General features: G+C 36.9%; 1 long non-coding RNA gene and 1 other non-coding gene across 2 annotated transcripts; one reads left to right on the top strand and one right to left on the bottom strand.

Moving 5' to 3' along the window:
- Positions 1-1849: 1849 nt before the first annotated feature.
- LOC141645684 (small nucleolar RNA R71) lies at positions 1850-1956 on the bottom strand. The gene has a single exon (XR_012545161.1). It is a non-coding gene; the product is annotated as a small nucleolar RNA R71 (small nucleolar RNA).
- A 12213-nt stretch (positions 1957-14169) lies between these two features.
- Positions 14170-15278, top strand: LOC141630812 (uncharacterized). The gene is made up of 3 exons (XR_012537555.1): positions 14170-14616; positions 14710-14927; positions 15037-15278. It is a non-coding gene; the product is annotated as an uncharacterized LOC141630812 (long non-coding RNA).
- The last annotated feature ends 1071 nt before the right edge of the window (positions 15279-16349 follow it).

Below are 16349 nucleotides of genomic sequence, written 5' to 3'. Positions count from 1 at the left end.
TATCACCAAACCCCACCCAACTCACAATTCCTTATTTTATTCATTCCTCTCTCCTATCACCAAACCCCACCCAATTCACAATTCATATTTTATTCACTTCCTTAAATATTGTGCCCCATCCAAAGGGGAAGAAAAAGAAGAATAGGAGGGAGTACAAGTTTTATTTCCTTAATCTCTCTTTTGTTCATCCTTTATTTTGGGTAATTGAAGATTATTTGGGTTATTATTGGGAGATTGACAACCTCTCAATCAAGCATCAAGTACTTCTTTTATTCTTTGCTTTATTATTGGAATCATTAGTAGGTATAATTTTCTTAATCCCTTTTTAATTATTGTTAATTACTTTCATTTATTCATCATGTTTCCTTTGTTGGTATGATTGACAACCTTGCTAGCATGATCAACATGATAATGAGTGAGTAGTGACCTAGCTAGGGTTAATGGGTAATTAGAGGAAACCAACATGGGGAATGATTCATGCTTAAATTAATATGCTTTCATGGTTTATTTGCTTGCTTGTTTTAATCTCAACTCATGCACATGTTATGTTTGATGAAATGTGAGCCTATGAATCCTTGCATTTTTTACCCATCACCTATCTTTTCAATGAGACCTGTAAGACATAAACCAACTCGGGTCTCATTAGACCATGCATGTTGTTGAGTAGGGAAGACTAAGTCGACTTGTAGGTGTTGTACAATCTAATCGATTCGGCTCCGGGACCCAAACTTTCCTAGGATTGTAAGATATAACCCAACTCAATCCATCACAACAATAATTTCTTGCTTATAATTTGAGAACATGTTTGTATGATCAATTCACATGATTCCCCTATGACCCCATGATACCCTAGTGCTTTTTATCAATTGTTTACAACCCTTTTAATTCTTCTTACTTATTTATTTTCATTGCTATTTAGTTAGTGACCTTCTACATCAACCCAAATTGTGACACCCCTAAGACACCACTAGTTTCAATAGAAATCTCATCTCAATTCCCGTCCCTTGGGATCCGACCTTTACTTACCTCTTTACTAATTGTAGAGTTGTTTGTGAAGTTATAAATTGTGTTTTGATTCGGACGTGACCCAACGACAACATCTATTCAATTGTGAACACGAAACGGACCGATAAAAAATGGCGCCGTTGCCGGGGACGGTGTTAACTTGATTTAGATTTTCTTATATTGTTATTAGTTGTGTCTTTCTTTGCCTTGGGGAAGTAAAACTCCTTAAGGTTTGTTCTAATTGTTTTCGGGTTGTTTGATATTTTGCATGTCTAGAAGGTCACAAGGTGATTTGTTATCTTTTGATCGTGAAATTGAAAGAACCTTGACAAACAATAGGAGATTTGCTAGGAGGAATTTGAGAGGTATTAGTGAGGTTGTGGATACTCAACCAACTATTGAGTTCATCAACCCTTTTGCAAGAGAAGGTGAGGAGAACCCAACACAAAATACCCCACAAAATCAACCTACAATGGCTAAGTTTTCATCACATTCCGTACCCACCGAGGAGAACCTACCCAATGGTACTCCCACACCACAACATTTGACCGGAAATTTTATTGCCAAATCCGCCTTTATCCAATTAGTCGAAAGGAGCCAATTTGGGGGGATGCCTAGTGAAGACCCTCATTCTCATATGGAAACCTTTTGTGACTATTGTGATGCGATTTCTCAAACCGGTGTGACTCAAGACCAAATTCGATGGGTCTTATTTCCTTTTTCTCTAATCGGCACCGCGAAACAATGGTTGAAGGGCCTTGATAAGGCCACTCTCGGAATTGATTCTTGGAAGAAGTTGGCTCTAGCTTTCTACAAAAAGTTATACCCATCGGAAAAGACTAACATGCTAAGAGCTCAAATTACGGGTTTTAAGCAAAGGGATGAAGAATCTTTGTATGAAGCTTGGGAGTGGTTCAAGGGAATTTGTCGCTCATGTCCTCACCATGGACTTAGCGAGTGGTTCTTGGTACAACAATTTTGGAACGGTCTATATGAAGATTCAAGGAACATTCTCAACATGGGATCAAATGGAATGTTCACCGAAGTTGATGACAATCAAACATGGAACAGGATTGAGGAAATGGCGGTCCATAACTCACAATATAGTATACCTCGCAAGGCTACTAGAGGAGGAAGGCATGAAGTGGACTCCGTTACTCAATTGGGTGCTCAACTTAGTGCTCACATTGACACAATCAATTTAAAGTTTGAACAAGCTATGGCTAGACTTGAAGAAGCCTCAAAATCACCAAAGGATCATGTTAATGCCATGACGGCATCCTCATCAATCCCAAGTGGGATATGTGAGAATTGTGGAACTTTGGGACATGACCAAAGTGAATGTAGGGGAACAAATGAACAAGTGAATGCTTTCCAAGCATACAAGAGTGGTACCCCTTATTCCAACTATTACAATGAAAACACCAAGTTTCATCCAAATCTCTCATACAAAAGCCAAAATGTTCAAAACCCTCAAACAACATACACCCCACCTCCCATGAGAAACCAAAATAAAAGACCCTTTTACAACCAAAACCAAGGTTACCAAAACCAAAATCCATACAATCACCAAAATGACCAAGGTTTTGATGTTCAAAAAGCGGTCCTCCAAATGCAAAAGAATCAACAAGAGTTTTTCACTCAAATGCAAAAAGATAGTCAAGCAAAGGAAACCACCATCAACAACATTCTAGCTCACACCAAGATGTTGGAAACCCAATTGACTCAACTAGCATCTTCAAGCTCACAAAGACAAAAGGGGCAATTACCATCTCAAAGTAATCCCCCAAGACATGAAACGGTTAGTGCCATTCACTTGAGAAGTGGTACAAGGTATGAAGCACCGAAGAATCAAGTTGAGGATGAAGTTGTGGAAGCAAGTGATAAGGAAGAAATTGTGCAAAACTCCAAAGATGGAGAATCATCAAAAGAAGAAATTTCAAAGAAAAATGAAAACAAGGTCAAGGAGAAGGAGCCCATTGTGATTAGGACTTCCTTTTCCAAGTCGTCAAGCCAAGCCCAAATTTGATGACCAACTTGGAAAGTTTATGGAAATTGTGAAGAATTTGGAAGTCTCAATTCCTTTCACGGAATTAATCAATCACGTGCCGACCTATGCGAAATACATGAAAGACATCCTCACAAAGAAGAAGTCGATCCGGAAACTTGAGACTATCGCCTTCATTAAGGTGAGTAGTGCAATACTTCAAGGGAGTTCACCTTCAAAACTAAAGGATCCGGGAAGCTTCTCAATACCGTGTACCATTGGCGACACCACGATCAACAAAGCCTTATGTGATCTAGGGGCTAGTGTGAGTGTTATGCCGTACTCGGTGAGTAAAAGGTTGGGCATGGGAGAGCTTAAATGCACTAATATCACACTCCAAATGGCCGATAGATCGACGAAGACACCATTAGGGATATGGGAAGATGTCCCATTTAATTGGGAAGTTTTTCATCCCGGTGGACTTTGTCATTGTTGATATGGAGGAAGATTCCAACATTCCAATCATTCTAGGAAGACCCTTCTTACACACCGCGGGTGCGGTGATTGATGTAAAACATGGTGAGCTCACTCTAGAAGTGGGAGATGAGAGTATAACTTTTAATCTTGACAAGACTATGAGAGCTCCCCGTTTACATGAACCGTGTTTTATGATCGATCATTATAGTCGGAAGGATGAAAGGAAGAAGTCGGAACTCCAATGGAAGAAGAAAATTGAAGATTCTCCATTCAAAGAGCAAGTGAATTGTGACAAAGAGAGCTTGCAAAGCTCATTAAAGACAAGCAATGAAGAAGATGGCCTCATTGGCCAAGAAAAGGAAATGGGAAAGTTGTCTCCATCAAATCAAGAGATTTTCAATGATCAACTTAATGAAGTTTGTGGTCTTTGGGACGATGAATTTGAAGGGATTTTTAATCCCTACATTGGTAATGCCATCGATCAAGACCGACAACAAGGGCCAAGATCTATTGAAGACCTCTATCATGATAATGAACAAGCATTTGATTACTTTTTCAAGGTGTTGAGCAACATCAACAACACCTTGAACATGCCCCCTTGACATCTCATCAAGAATGAGAGTTTGGTGGAGTCCTCCCTAAACCACCATTTGTAAATATTTCTAACTCCCTAACTTGCATTTCAATTCTTGTATTGCATTTTTGTTATTTTTGGATCTTGTACTTTGATCAAGATAATTATCATGTTTGAGAGAAGTGAGGGAGGGACTAATAATTTCAATTAATGTGTAGTGCTTTAGCTTAGTGTGGGGATGGCAATTGCCTAGGCTATCCATGCCTTAGTAGTGCCCCCACAATGAAGAACACGAGATATGAAGAAGAATGGAAAAATGGCAAGGGATTGGCAAAGTACACGGATGGAACTGAATCCGGGTACAAAGGGGTCGAATCGAGCGATTCGGGAGAATCCGCCTGTCTTCGAGCAATCCGGGCATATTGGGTAGAAGACGCCCGTCCTATTATGAGCTGAATTTTTGAAATTTTTGATCACAACGAATCCGGCGTCCCGCATCCAAATCCGCCCGTCTTTAAAAATCCGCCCGTCCCGAAAGGAAGACGCCCGTCTTCTTGGTCAAGAAAACAAGAAAAATCCTCAGTAAAGGAATCCGCTCGTCTTCCGTAGAAGACGCCCGTCCCGTGTTTGCAAATCCGAGCGTCTTCACCGAAAGACGCCCGTCTTTAGGCGAGGATTTCCCAACCTGAATCGACCAAATCCGGGCGTCCCGAGCAGAATCCGCCCGTCTTACCCCTGTAGTTCAAATTTTTCGGGTTTTATAAACCCCCTCCCACTTTCATTTCTTCATTCCTTCATTCATAACACTACTCATAACCCTCAAAACCCTCATCCTATCCATCAGAAAAACAAGATTCCTCAACAACATTCACCAAAATCAAATCAAAACATCCTTTTAACAACAAATCAATCACTCCTCTTTCAACAAAAATCAAAACCAAGCACAAAATCTTCAACCTTTGAGTCGATTTTTGAATTCATAAAGGCAAATCCTTTCATCTTTAAATCGATTTGGGTGCACTAGAAATTGAATATTTTTCACTCTTTTCTTGGTTTATTCATCAATGGCAAGGACTAAGGGAGCAACAAAGGCAACAAAGGCAAAGGCACCAAAGGCAAAGACACTCTCATCAAGGCAAAAGACTCTTCAAGCAAAGAAAGCATTGGCTATGGTGGTAGCTAACCCAAACTTGGAAGTGCAACAACAACAACCTCCCATGGAAGCAACAACATCTTCTACTCCGGAAATCGCTCAACTTTCGAACTATCCGGAGGTAATTTTCATTTCCAAATCCCATAGGGACACTTTTGCCAAGTTTGCTAGGAAATCATTTCTATCCACCAAGTTTATTTGTGAAGATACCTTAGAAAAATTGGGTGTCCTTGAGCAAACTAGAGCCTTTTTCAAAGCCATGGGGTTGGAGAAATTGTTTGAATCAAAAGAATTGACATACCCCTCCCTTACCTTAGAATTTTTGAGTTCTTTGAAAGTTAACAAGGTCGAGACCATGGAGACCATCGAGTTTCGTCTAGCTAATGTTAGTAGGCGCATCTCCTTTGAGGAAATGGGTAACGCTTTGGGTCTTAGTGATTCACCGAGTTATTTTAAGAATGTTGGCAAATATGACCCCGACCCTCTTTGGGAGGCGATTTCGGGAAGGAAATTTGAAGACTTTCATGCTAGTCGCGCTCTATTAGTCCACTATCCGGGCATTAAAGTGTGTCACAAGGTCATAGGTAACACCATCATTGCAAGAAAAGACACCAACCATTTCACCAAACTCGATTTTGTTCTTCTTGAGTCGGCTTTGAACGTTGGAAGGGAATTCACCAAGCCTTTTAACTCTCTAAGGCTCTTGGTGGATAGATGGTTAAATATTGATTGTGGGAAGAAAGGCACCACCATTATTGTGAATGGAGGCCTAGTCACTATCCTAGCCAAATACTTTGATCCAAACTTCAACAAAGATAACAAGTATGAGGCGAAAGAAGGTGGTCATCTCATTGATATTAATACTATGATATACAAGTACAAGTGGGTTACCCATAACCCTCTTGACACCAAGTATGGATGGCTCACTAGTGAGGCTAGATCTTTCACTTTGCCTTCAAATATTTGTCGATTGAGTGTCCACCGGACCAACTATCTACTTCCCCTTTCGAAAGAGGCCGAGTATATTATCCAACAACAAAAGGGTGAAATTGAAATGCCCTGCTCTTCCATTGTCACACCACCCTACCCTTTCGAGTACCAAGAGTTCAAGCCGGAAGGTGTTGAAGCAGGAAATGATTATTTGACTCTTCTCATGCAAGAGATGCACAAGCAAGCTTTCGAGGATCGTAAAAATGCTTACTTAGCCCAATATCCACCCCTCTTACATTTAGCTAGGCAAGGACTACTTGACCCATCATGTCCTTTGCCTAGTTGGGCGGATATGGAAGTCTTATTTCCGAGTGCATCTAGGGTTGTTCCGGGTGATAATGAGGTTGTTGGTAATGAAGAGGTTGATGATAACATTGATGAAGAAGCTAGTAAAGAAGGAGAAGAGGATGATGAGCAAGGTGAAGAAGAAAGTGAAGGAGAAAGTGGTGATAAGACCACTTCTAGTGAGGAAGGTGATGATAATGATGATATGATGGAAGATTAGCAAGCTTTAGAGGCTCCTACCCTCTTGAGGTTTGTCTATTTCTCTCCTTGTTCTATTTATTAATCTTGATCATTGTTGGAGTAGTCCTAGCACCATTGAGGACTAACACCTCGGCCCCATTGAGGTGTTCTCATTTTATTGTTCCCACCTTTCAAAATCCAAAATGACAAAATTAATTTCATGCATTGCATAGTGTGTGCATGAACTACACCCATCCTTAGGACATTAACAATAATGTCTAGATCGGTTTGGGGAAGTTAATGCATACACAACGGGAGGTAATCTAAATTATCCTCTCCGTCATAAACAAAAATCATGCATCATGTAGTGTAGATTAGTGTAGCTTGCATTTAGTGTAGAAATCATGCATCATGTTTGCATAATTTCCCATCATTTTGGCCATTGAGGACAATGCCCATATTAGTGTGGGTATGGGGAATTCTAACTTAACTTTGATTCAAAAATCCAAAAAATTAAAAAATTTCGAAAAACCATAAAAATGTGAAAATTGAAAAACCCAAAAACATGTTTATTCCTTTGGTAGTGTAGTTATGTATATATTTTATATATTGTATATATTGTTTGTTCTATCCTTGTTCACATTGATTGACTACGCCACATCCGAGACATGAGGATCATGAAGACCGCATGGTATGATCTTTCCAATCTCTTTTTTCCTCTTTATGTTAACGACTATGTGGCTTTATTTTGATTGATGCGGTATAACAATGTGAACTTAGGACTTTCATTTAGTTTATATGTCATATTAGTTGATAGAATCACTTGCATTAGAATGTATATAATAGTTGCATCATGGCATGTAGTTGCATTTAGATAAAACATTTTGAAAAGTGCCTAATTGAGAACTTTGACAAGAGCAACTAAGCCATTACAAATACTTTTTCAACTTAAGACTTTGCCTACTAAAATGGTTGTAAAACACCCTAGGTTGTGTCATACTAGTGTCTTTTGACCCATGACCCAAAGCCTAGTCAAGGGTTTGCATGTGAGTCACCTATCCAACCCCGTGATGTGATGTGGACTTGGTTAACTTGTCTAGGTGACCATGATTGACCTTGTGGTAAGGCAACCCAAAAATACTTTTCTATCAATAAGTTTGAAGTGCTCATTTCGAAAATTTTGTTATGTGGAAGTAATTTATTGCTAAGGAAACCTCAAATGTTATGAAATGTTGAAATGTTGAGAATTTTAGTTGTTTTGATGGAGGCGTACCACTTCGATGTGCTTTGGAAAGGGATCCATTGAATGGGGCCCCCACACGGTTGTGAATTCAACCGCCCAGAGGCAGAGTGACTATCACCCCGAAAAGCTATTGTCTAGAGGTTAACCGGTTGCCTAATAAGCGATTGGCGAAAGCAAAGGACACTAGCCCGGAAGGGACAAACCCCATCTTAAATTTTTGAAATGTGAAAGTTAAATGAGGACAATTTTGAATACTAGTCATATCCACCCTTTGTTTATAACGATTTGAGCATTTCATTCCCAAAAAGCCTTTTGTCAAGCCACTTTGTCGAGCTTGGGACGATCCATGACCTTTACTTTTGTAGAGAATTCGAGACTTGTCATGTCATATGCTACTAGCATTATAGGGATCATCATTCCACCACCATCCGATCGCTCTTGACGAAAGCATTTGGAAATTGAGGACGAAAGTAGTCTAGTTTAACACCATTTGAAGGTGATTTAGTGCCATCCTCTTAGCCTTAGTAATTTGTTGAACTAGTATTTGTGAAGGATTATATGCTCTTAAATTTGTTCTCTCTTAGTTGCCTCCGCCACTTGATGAGGAAGTGGCTATTCCTTTTGTAGATGCATCCATTACTTGATTTTGTGTGCTTAATGTTTGGATGTGTCGCCATTTTGGCAAGACCCACCTTGCCTTGCAAGAAGGCATCCTACCTCATGGTTGTCTTGTTGTGAGTTGAAGGGGCGGAGTGAGACCCGCTAATTGTCTCATATCAGCTATGTTATTAGGTTAGTTTAAATAATGGTCCTAATCTTTGTCACCTCTTTACTCGGGACGAGCAAAGGTTCGGTTTGGGGATATTTGATGTGACCATAATTAGCGCATATTTAGCCACCGAATTAGCCTTGTTCCCATGCTTTTTAGTGCATATTTGGGTCATTTATTGTCTTTAGTTCTTTGTTTTGCATATTCTTTGAGTTTTTGATCCCTTGGTAGGAAAGGAGTGCAAATCTTGCATTTTCATGGCAAAACGAGACTAAATTGATTGAATTCAATGACCAAGCATCAAGGATAGACAAGATTAGAAGGCCTTTGTACATATGATAGTAGATAAGCAATGTTGAGAAAGGATCCTTGCATCCCCGAGGAAATCCCCAAGGATTTTATGAAGAAAAGGGAAGAAAAGAAGAAGAAACAATGCTGAGCTACAATCCGAGCGGATTGCCTCGAATCCGCCCGTCCTCCATAGCACAATCCGTGCGTCTTCTGCCAAAGACGCCCGGGTAAGCAGCCACCAGAATCCGCCTGGATTCCCTTGAAGACGCCCGTCTTCCCCTGCTACAATCCGCCCGTCCCGACACTAATACGCCCGGATTCCAGCCCACCACGAATTCGTCTCTTCATGCATCAAAGAAAGAAGCCCTTCCTTCGAAAAATACCGGCTTCTCCCTGCTCAATCTAAAAAGTGTAATTACTAGTTTAGCCCTTAGTTAACCCTAATGCATCCACCTAATTTCCACTATAAATACCCCATTAGTCTAATTAGAAGAGGATGTTCTTCTTATCAATTATTAGAGTAGTTAATATCAATCAAATCTCTCTTTAGTATTGTAATCAACAATTAATCAAGTTTTAATACAAGTTTTATTTCCTTAATCTCTCTTTTGTTCATCCTTTATTTTGGGTAATTGAAGATTATTTGGGTTATTATTGGGAGATTGACAACCTCTCAATCAAGCATCAAGTACTTCTTTTAATCTTTGCTTTATTATTGGAATCATTAGTAGGTATAATTCTCTTAATCCCTTTTTAATTATTGTTAATTACTTTCATTTATTCATCATGTTTCCTTTTGTTGGTATGATTGACAACCTTGCTAGCATGATCAACATGATAATGAGTGAGTAGCGACCTAGCTAGGGTTAATGGGTAATTAGGGGAAACCAACATGGGGAATGATTCATGCTTAAATTAATATGCTTTCATGGTTTATTTGCTTGCTTGTTTTGATCTCAACTCATGCACATGTTATGTTTGATGAAATGTGAGCCTATGAATCCTTGCATTTTTTACCCATCACCTATCTTTTCAATGAGACTTGTAAGACATAAACCAACTCGAGTCTCATTAGACCATGCATGTTGTTGAGTAGGGAAGACTAAGTCGACTTGTAGGTGTTGTACAATCTAATCGATTCGGCTCCGAGACCCAAACTTTCCTAGGATTGTAAGATATAACCCAACTCAATCCATCACAACAATAATTGCTTGCTTATAATTTGAGAACATGTTTGTATGATCAATTCCCATGATTCCCCTATGACCCCATGATACCCTAGTGCTTTTTATCAATTGTTTACAACCCTTTTAATTCTTCTTGCTTATTTATTTTCATTGCTATTTAGTTAGTGACCTTCTACATCAACCCAAATTGTGACACCCCTAAGACACCACTAGTTTCAATAGAAATCTCATCTCAATTCCCGTACCTTGGGATCCGACCTTTACTTATCTCTTTACTAATTGTAGAGTTGTTTGTGAAGTTATAAATTGTGTTTTGATTCGGACGTGACCCAACGACAACATCTATTCAATTGTGAACACGAAACGGACCGATCAGCTTTCGGGGAGTATTTTTATTAATTTATGTGTTTATTTTTCTTTTTATGTGTGTGTCTTTCCACTCCATGACCAAAACTAAGCTGTTTATATTGAGGTATTATCTGTTAATCAGCTTTCCGGCTGACGTGTTTCTCCTTTCTGGGCTACTTGTCATGGGGGTAGTTCCTTTCTGTTTTCTGGTTTTATTTTCAGGTGACTTTCGCTGCTGTTCAAAAGGATTTTCGAGTCAAGAGTTTTTATTTAAAGACTTTGTAAAAGTTTTATTTTATTCCTTTTTCATTTGTGTAAAAGAGATTTGTAATAAGAGACTTTGTATATTAATTATAATATCTTTGTATTTCGGCGCGTTTTATATGTAAAAGTTAGTTTCAATTTAACAGAAAATCAGGGGTGTTACAGACAATTCAATTCCTCGGGAACATTGTCATATTATGACTTACGTTCCGTTGCCTTAATCAGCTATTTCTCTTCTTCTTCTTTTGAATCATGTGAGAGATTGTTGTAAGTATTGATTCAAAAGAAGCTCCTTTTATCCCACATTGACATATTATGTTGGAGTAATATAGTTTATAAGTGATCACCTATGTTGGAGTACTAGATGTGTAGAAGTAAAGGGACCCTACCACCATACGCGCGCGCGTACGCCACGCTGGGCTATGGGCTCCTTTTGGAAGTGAGATCACATATTCTCTATATTATTTTTTGCACAATTTTCGAGACTGATTGCTCAGTCTTTTATAGTGATTGTTGCGTTTTTCTAAACTGAAAGTGCAGTCTTCTGTACTGACCTTTGTGGATTTACCATACTGATTTTGCAAAATTCTAAAAGCTATTTACAAGACACTTTAATACGGTTTATGGATCCTTCGTACATCTTCTATAAATACTACTTATCTCTACTATTTCAGAACACACAACATAACCATTCTCTCTAAATTTTTCTCTCCATATTCTAAGCTGATTTTGGCAACGTTCTGCAAGTAGTCCTTATTCTAAGTCTTTGTCGTATACTTTAGACTCGGACGTCGTGTAACCCTAGGGGTTAGTTGTCAAGAGGCCGTGTGTATCGAGCGGAGCAAATTCAACTTTATGGCAGTGATTGTCATCACGCTACGACATTTTTCCTTTCATGTTCTAAAAGGTTTTTTTGTTCATTGTTCGTCTAATAGCCATACTCCCCTACAATTGTAATATATAATATAGTAATATTTTGTGAGAGGAAATGGAGAGAAAAGAATGAAGAGGATCTATTTTGGTATGTGTCTATTTAGTTTATGAGTTTGAGCTCTAATTGTTTACTTAAATTTTGTTAGAAGTGTGGAACATGTTTGGAGTAGTTGCTTAGTTGCTTAGATGGATATAATTAGATGTAGATAATAATATGTAAGTTGGATAAATAACACATATCCGATTATCCAAATACATTTTTTATATTATTATAGTTATCTATATAACAACGTTAAAAAGCATTATGGACTTGAGTGATATGTTTTTTTTTTGGTACATATGAGGGCATAGCCCGAGTCTAAAGAATCAAACGAGGGGTAGCTACACCCTTAATATCTTCATGAAGGATGGACCGAAGAGCAGCTGGGAGAACATCGAGATGTGTGATAGTAGTAGACGACTGGACTCCTTGATTGGCTAACCAATCACTTGCTTTGTTAGCTTCTCTAAAAACATGTAATAGCTTAACTGTCCACCCGGGTACGCGGATTAAATCTTTGCACCGATTGACGAGATGACGGAGACTATTACTGACCAGTTGATATGTGAACACAACTAAAACATAACAAAATTTTATTTGGAGCGCTTAGCGGGCAAAACTAATGGTAGAAATTCCATATCATCTTTTTTTTAGCCACATCTACTTTATTATTACAAATGGGACTTCTTATTTGAAGTCATAAGACATTGATACAAGAGTATGAATTGAAAGAGGGTCTGGTCAATAGGAGTAGGAAATAATGTGTGGTCAAGGGAAGAAGGTGTGCCAACCGTGCCGCTTAATAAGAGTATGAAATGAGAGGTGGTTCATCGGAGGTCTGGTATATTGAGACAAGAGGTCTCGTGCGCAATACTCTATAACCCCTTTTATTTTCTTCGACAACTTCCCCCTTTTCCCCTTTTCTTATTATCACCTAAATGTGTTGATTCAAATACTTAACCCATACCCATGGCTTCCTGCCTCTCACACTCAACCGGAAACTCTAATTTCCAAAGGGTGGTGCTCATTCATGTACGTGTTTTACTCATTCATGGAAGTAAATGACAATAATACCCCTTTTATTTTAATGATTTTATCTTAATACCCTTTTCAATCTCTCTCATCTTCTTTACTCTTTACTGCTCCAATTACAACCATCCAACCACCACTCGACAGCCATCATCCACCACCCTCACCGCCGTCTCCCTTGCGCCACCCACCATCCGGACACCAAGTCCGAGTACTGAAATAAAAATAAAGAAAATAGTTTAAAAAAAAAAGTGAAACAAGCAGATGCAATGTGAAACAACCAATAAACACCGAAACACGTAAAGCAATGTTCACACACCCCCATAACACACCCTAGACACCACCACCAGGCAGCAACCCCGGCACCACTGCCGGCGGCCCACCCACCACCCATAAACTTGCCGACGGCCGCCGCCTTTTATCCCAACACCGGCCACCACCGTCACTGTATGCAAAACAACAACGGACACCTCTTTACCCTATACCTGCCACCAGTGTCACCACCACAACAGGCGACGGACGCCTTCCCTCACCCCAACGCCGGCGACGGCCGCCTCCCCCACCTCAACGTCGGCGACGGTTTAAACGAACCCTAATTTAATTAGTCGAAATCAATTCCGTAATTTGAGATAAAATAAATAATAAAATTACGAATTAAAATTATTTCTTGATTGACGAGAATTAGCATCCATAATTGTAATTTGACGGATTTGATAAATTTGATTAATTTCATGAGGGAGAAAATTAGAGAGAGTTTTTTTTCTTTTTTTTCTAGGCAAAGGGTATGGAATGGAAAACTAATGAAAAAAAGTACATGAATAAGTAAATCTTGTACATGAATGAGCAACTACGTTTCCAAATTCGTTGTTCCTAATTTTAAATTTAGAGTATTAGTTTCACATTCTCTTTAATTGATTTGTTTTATGAATATTTTTTCTTTTGCTTTGATTCTTTATTGTCTTTGTAATTTTGTGCTCGGACGCGCACTCTTCTTCCGAAAGAGAAGTTGATTGTATAGTGATTTTTTTAGGAAAACTTGTATTGTGATTTTTGATTACTTGTTATTTCAATTGGCATCCCCAATTTTAGATTTATAAAATCCTAATTACGAAAATTTCAACCAGAATACCAGCGCCCTAATTTCATATTTATCATTGCAATTTACGAATTTGAAATACCAATTATATATATATATATATATATATATATATATATATATATATATATATATATATATATATATATATATATGGCGGGATCTCGTGAGTTTGATTCTTATGGTGAGTTGTGAGTTTGGAAAATCTAAACCATTGGATAAGATAGATCAACGGCTGAGATTGAACATCAAAACAAAACAAAACAAAACAAAGTCAGCCAAGTCTATTCTTCCTAGAATGAATGAAAAATTCTATCATCTAACTTTTCTATACGACCGAATTCAACAATCGAATTTAATAAACAGGCAAGTCAAATCATGTTCATGTGACGACGTCGAATCATGACGGATGATGAAGATTACGATGATGGCGGCGGAATGTTTTTAAATCAGTTATTTTGATTTTTATTTTGAGTTTCAATCCCTAGAAAAGCTCGTTCTGGAAGCTCATCGGAAAATGAATTAATTTCTCAATTAGATTTTTAAATCAGTTATTTTGATTTTGATTTTTATGATGGATTGTTTTGATTCTGTACATCATCGACGAAGCGGTCGCATGAGTATTGGAATTCCGGCGGATTGTTGGAATCATCGTCGTCACCGATGCGGTCAGACACGCAGGCGGGAGCGACAACGAGAGTACCATCACCGTCATCAACTCTGATGTCGCCGTCGTCTTCAAATGTTTCAATGAAGAAGAAAACCGTCAGTCTCTACAAAAAATCTCAATTTCATCAACTTCAGTTCTATATTCTTGAATTTGATGTTCTGATTATTGATTGACTGAGTTTTGTTCAGGTGTAGAAGCCAAACGGACATAAACACAGACCACCGAAGCCGGCGTCGAAATCATCACCATCGATATAAGACGAGATTGAAATTGAAGTCGCCGAGGTTTTATACGGTCTTATGAGACAAACACAAGCACCGTCAACTTCAAAACCCGAAACCGTATCCAATGATTCACCTGATGTCTGTTTGTTAAATTCGATTGAAAAATATAGAGGCGGGATCTCGTGAGTTTGTTGTCTGTTTTTCTTTCCAGAAATTGTAATAACCTTGCTTGTGACTTGTTTTTGTTGGACTAAAATGCAAGTGTGCTGAAAATGGGTAATGTGCGTGCAGATGGGACAAGAAACCTTTACGAAACAGGGAGAATTTGCCAGTATTGGGAAGAATACTAGAGATGAGTCGTAGAGGTTCAATGCTAGCTACCATGTTTTGATTGGCTTTGGGAAACATCCTTTTTCCTGATCATTTTGTGTTCAACAAACTTTCACTCAAATATGGTACGATGATGATGATAGAATGGTAATGATGGTGGTGCTTTTAATGGTGTAGATGTATGGTGATTAATGGGATTAAATGGGATAGATATGATATAGTGGTAATTGGGTTTATGGCAGCGACTTCTACTGTTTTTTTGGATCAAATTGTCAATTAATCAATCAATCAATCAATCAATCAATCAATGTTTCGAATCAATCAATCAATCAATCAATCAATCGATCAATCAATCAATCAATCAATCAATCGAATCAATCAATCAAAATAATAATAATAAAAAGATTATATTAATAATTATAATACTAAATATTATAATAAAAATAATACCAACAATAATAATAATAATAATAATAATAATAAATATTATTATAATATTATTCATTAATAATAATAATATATTAATATAATCTAATAATAATAATAATTTAATAAGATATATAAAAAATAAAATAGTAATATAATAATAAATATAGTAATAATAATAATATATTATTAATATAAATGATAACATTATTAATAATAAAATAATATATTAATACTAATAACTAAAAAATAAATAATAATATAATAATAATAATAGGTCTAATATAATAACTTATTAATATAATAATATTAAATATAATAATAATAATAAATATGTGATTAATAAATTAATAATAATGAGTATATTAATAAAATAATAAATATAATATTATAACTTATTAATATAATAATATTAAATATATTATCAATAATATTAATAATAATGAATATATTAATAAAATAATAAATATAATATAATAATAATAATGATGATAATAATGATAATAATAATAATAATAATAAATATATTAAATATAAATATAATAATATAAACAATACAAATTAATTATTAATAAATATAATAGTAATATAATAAATATAAAAATAATATAATAACAATAATAACAACAATAATAATAATAATAATAATAATAATAATAATAACAATAGTAAATACATTATAAAAAATAATAATAATAATAATATCAATAAGAATAATAATAGTAATGTTGAAATAAACTAATATGAACTGAATCAATCAATCAATCAATCAATCAATCAATCAATCAATCAATCAATCAATCAATTGAATCAATCGAATGGAGTGAATCAAATCGAATCGAATCAAT

This window comes from Silene latifolia, chromosome 2, assembly GCF_048544455.1.
Source record: "Silene latifolia isolate original U9 population chromosome 2, ASM4854445v1, whole genome shotgun sequence".
Lineage (NCBI taxonomy): Eukaryota > Viridiplantae > Streptophyta > Magnoliopsida > Caryophyllales > Caryophyllaceae > Silene > Silene latifolia.
The sequence above is the reverse complement of the archived record's forward strand: the minus strand, read 5'-3'. Positions and strand labels throughout refer to the sequence as shown.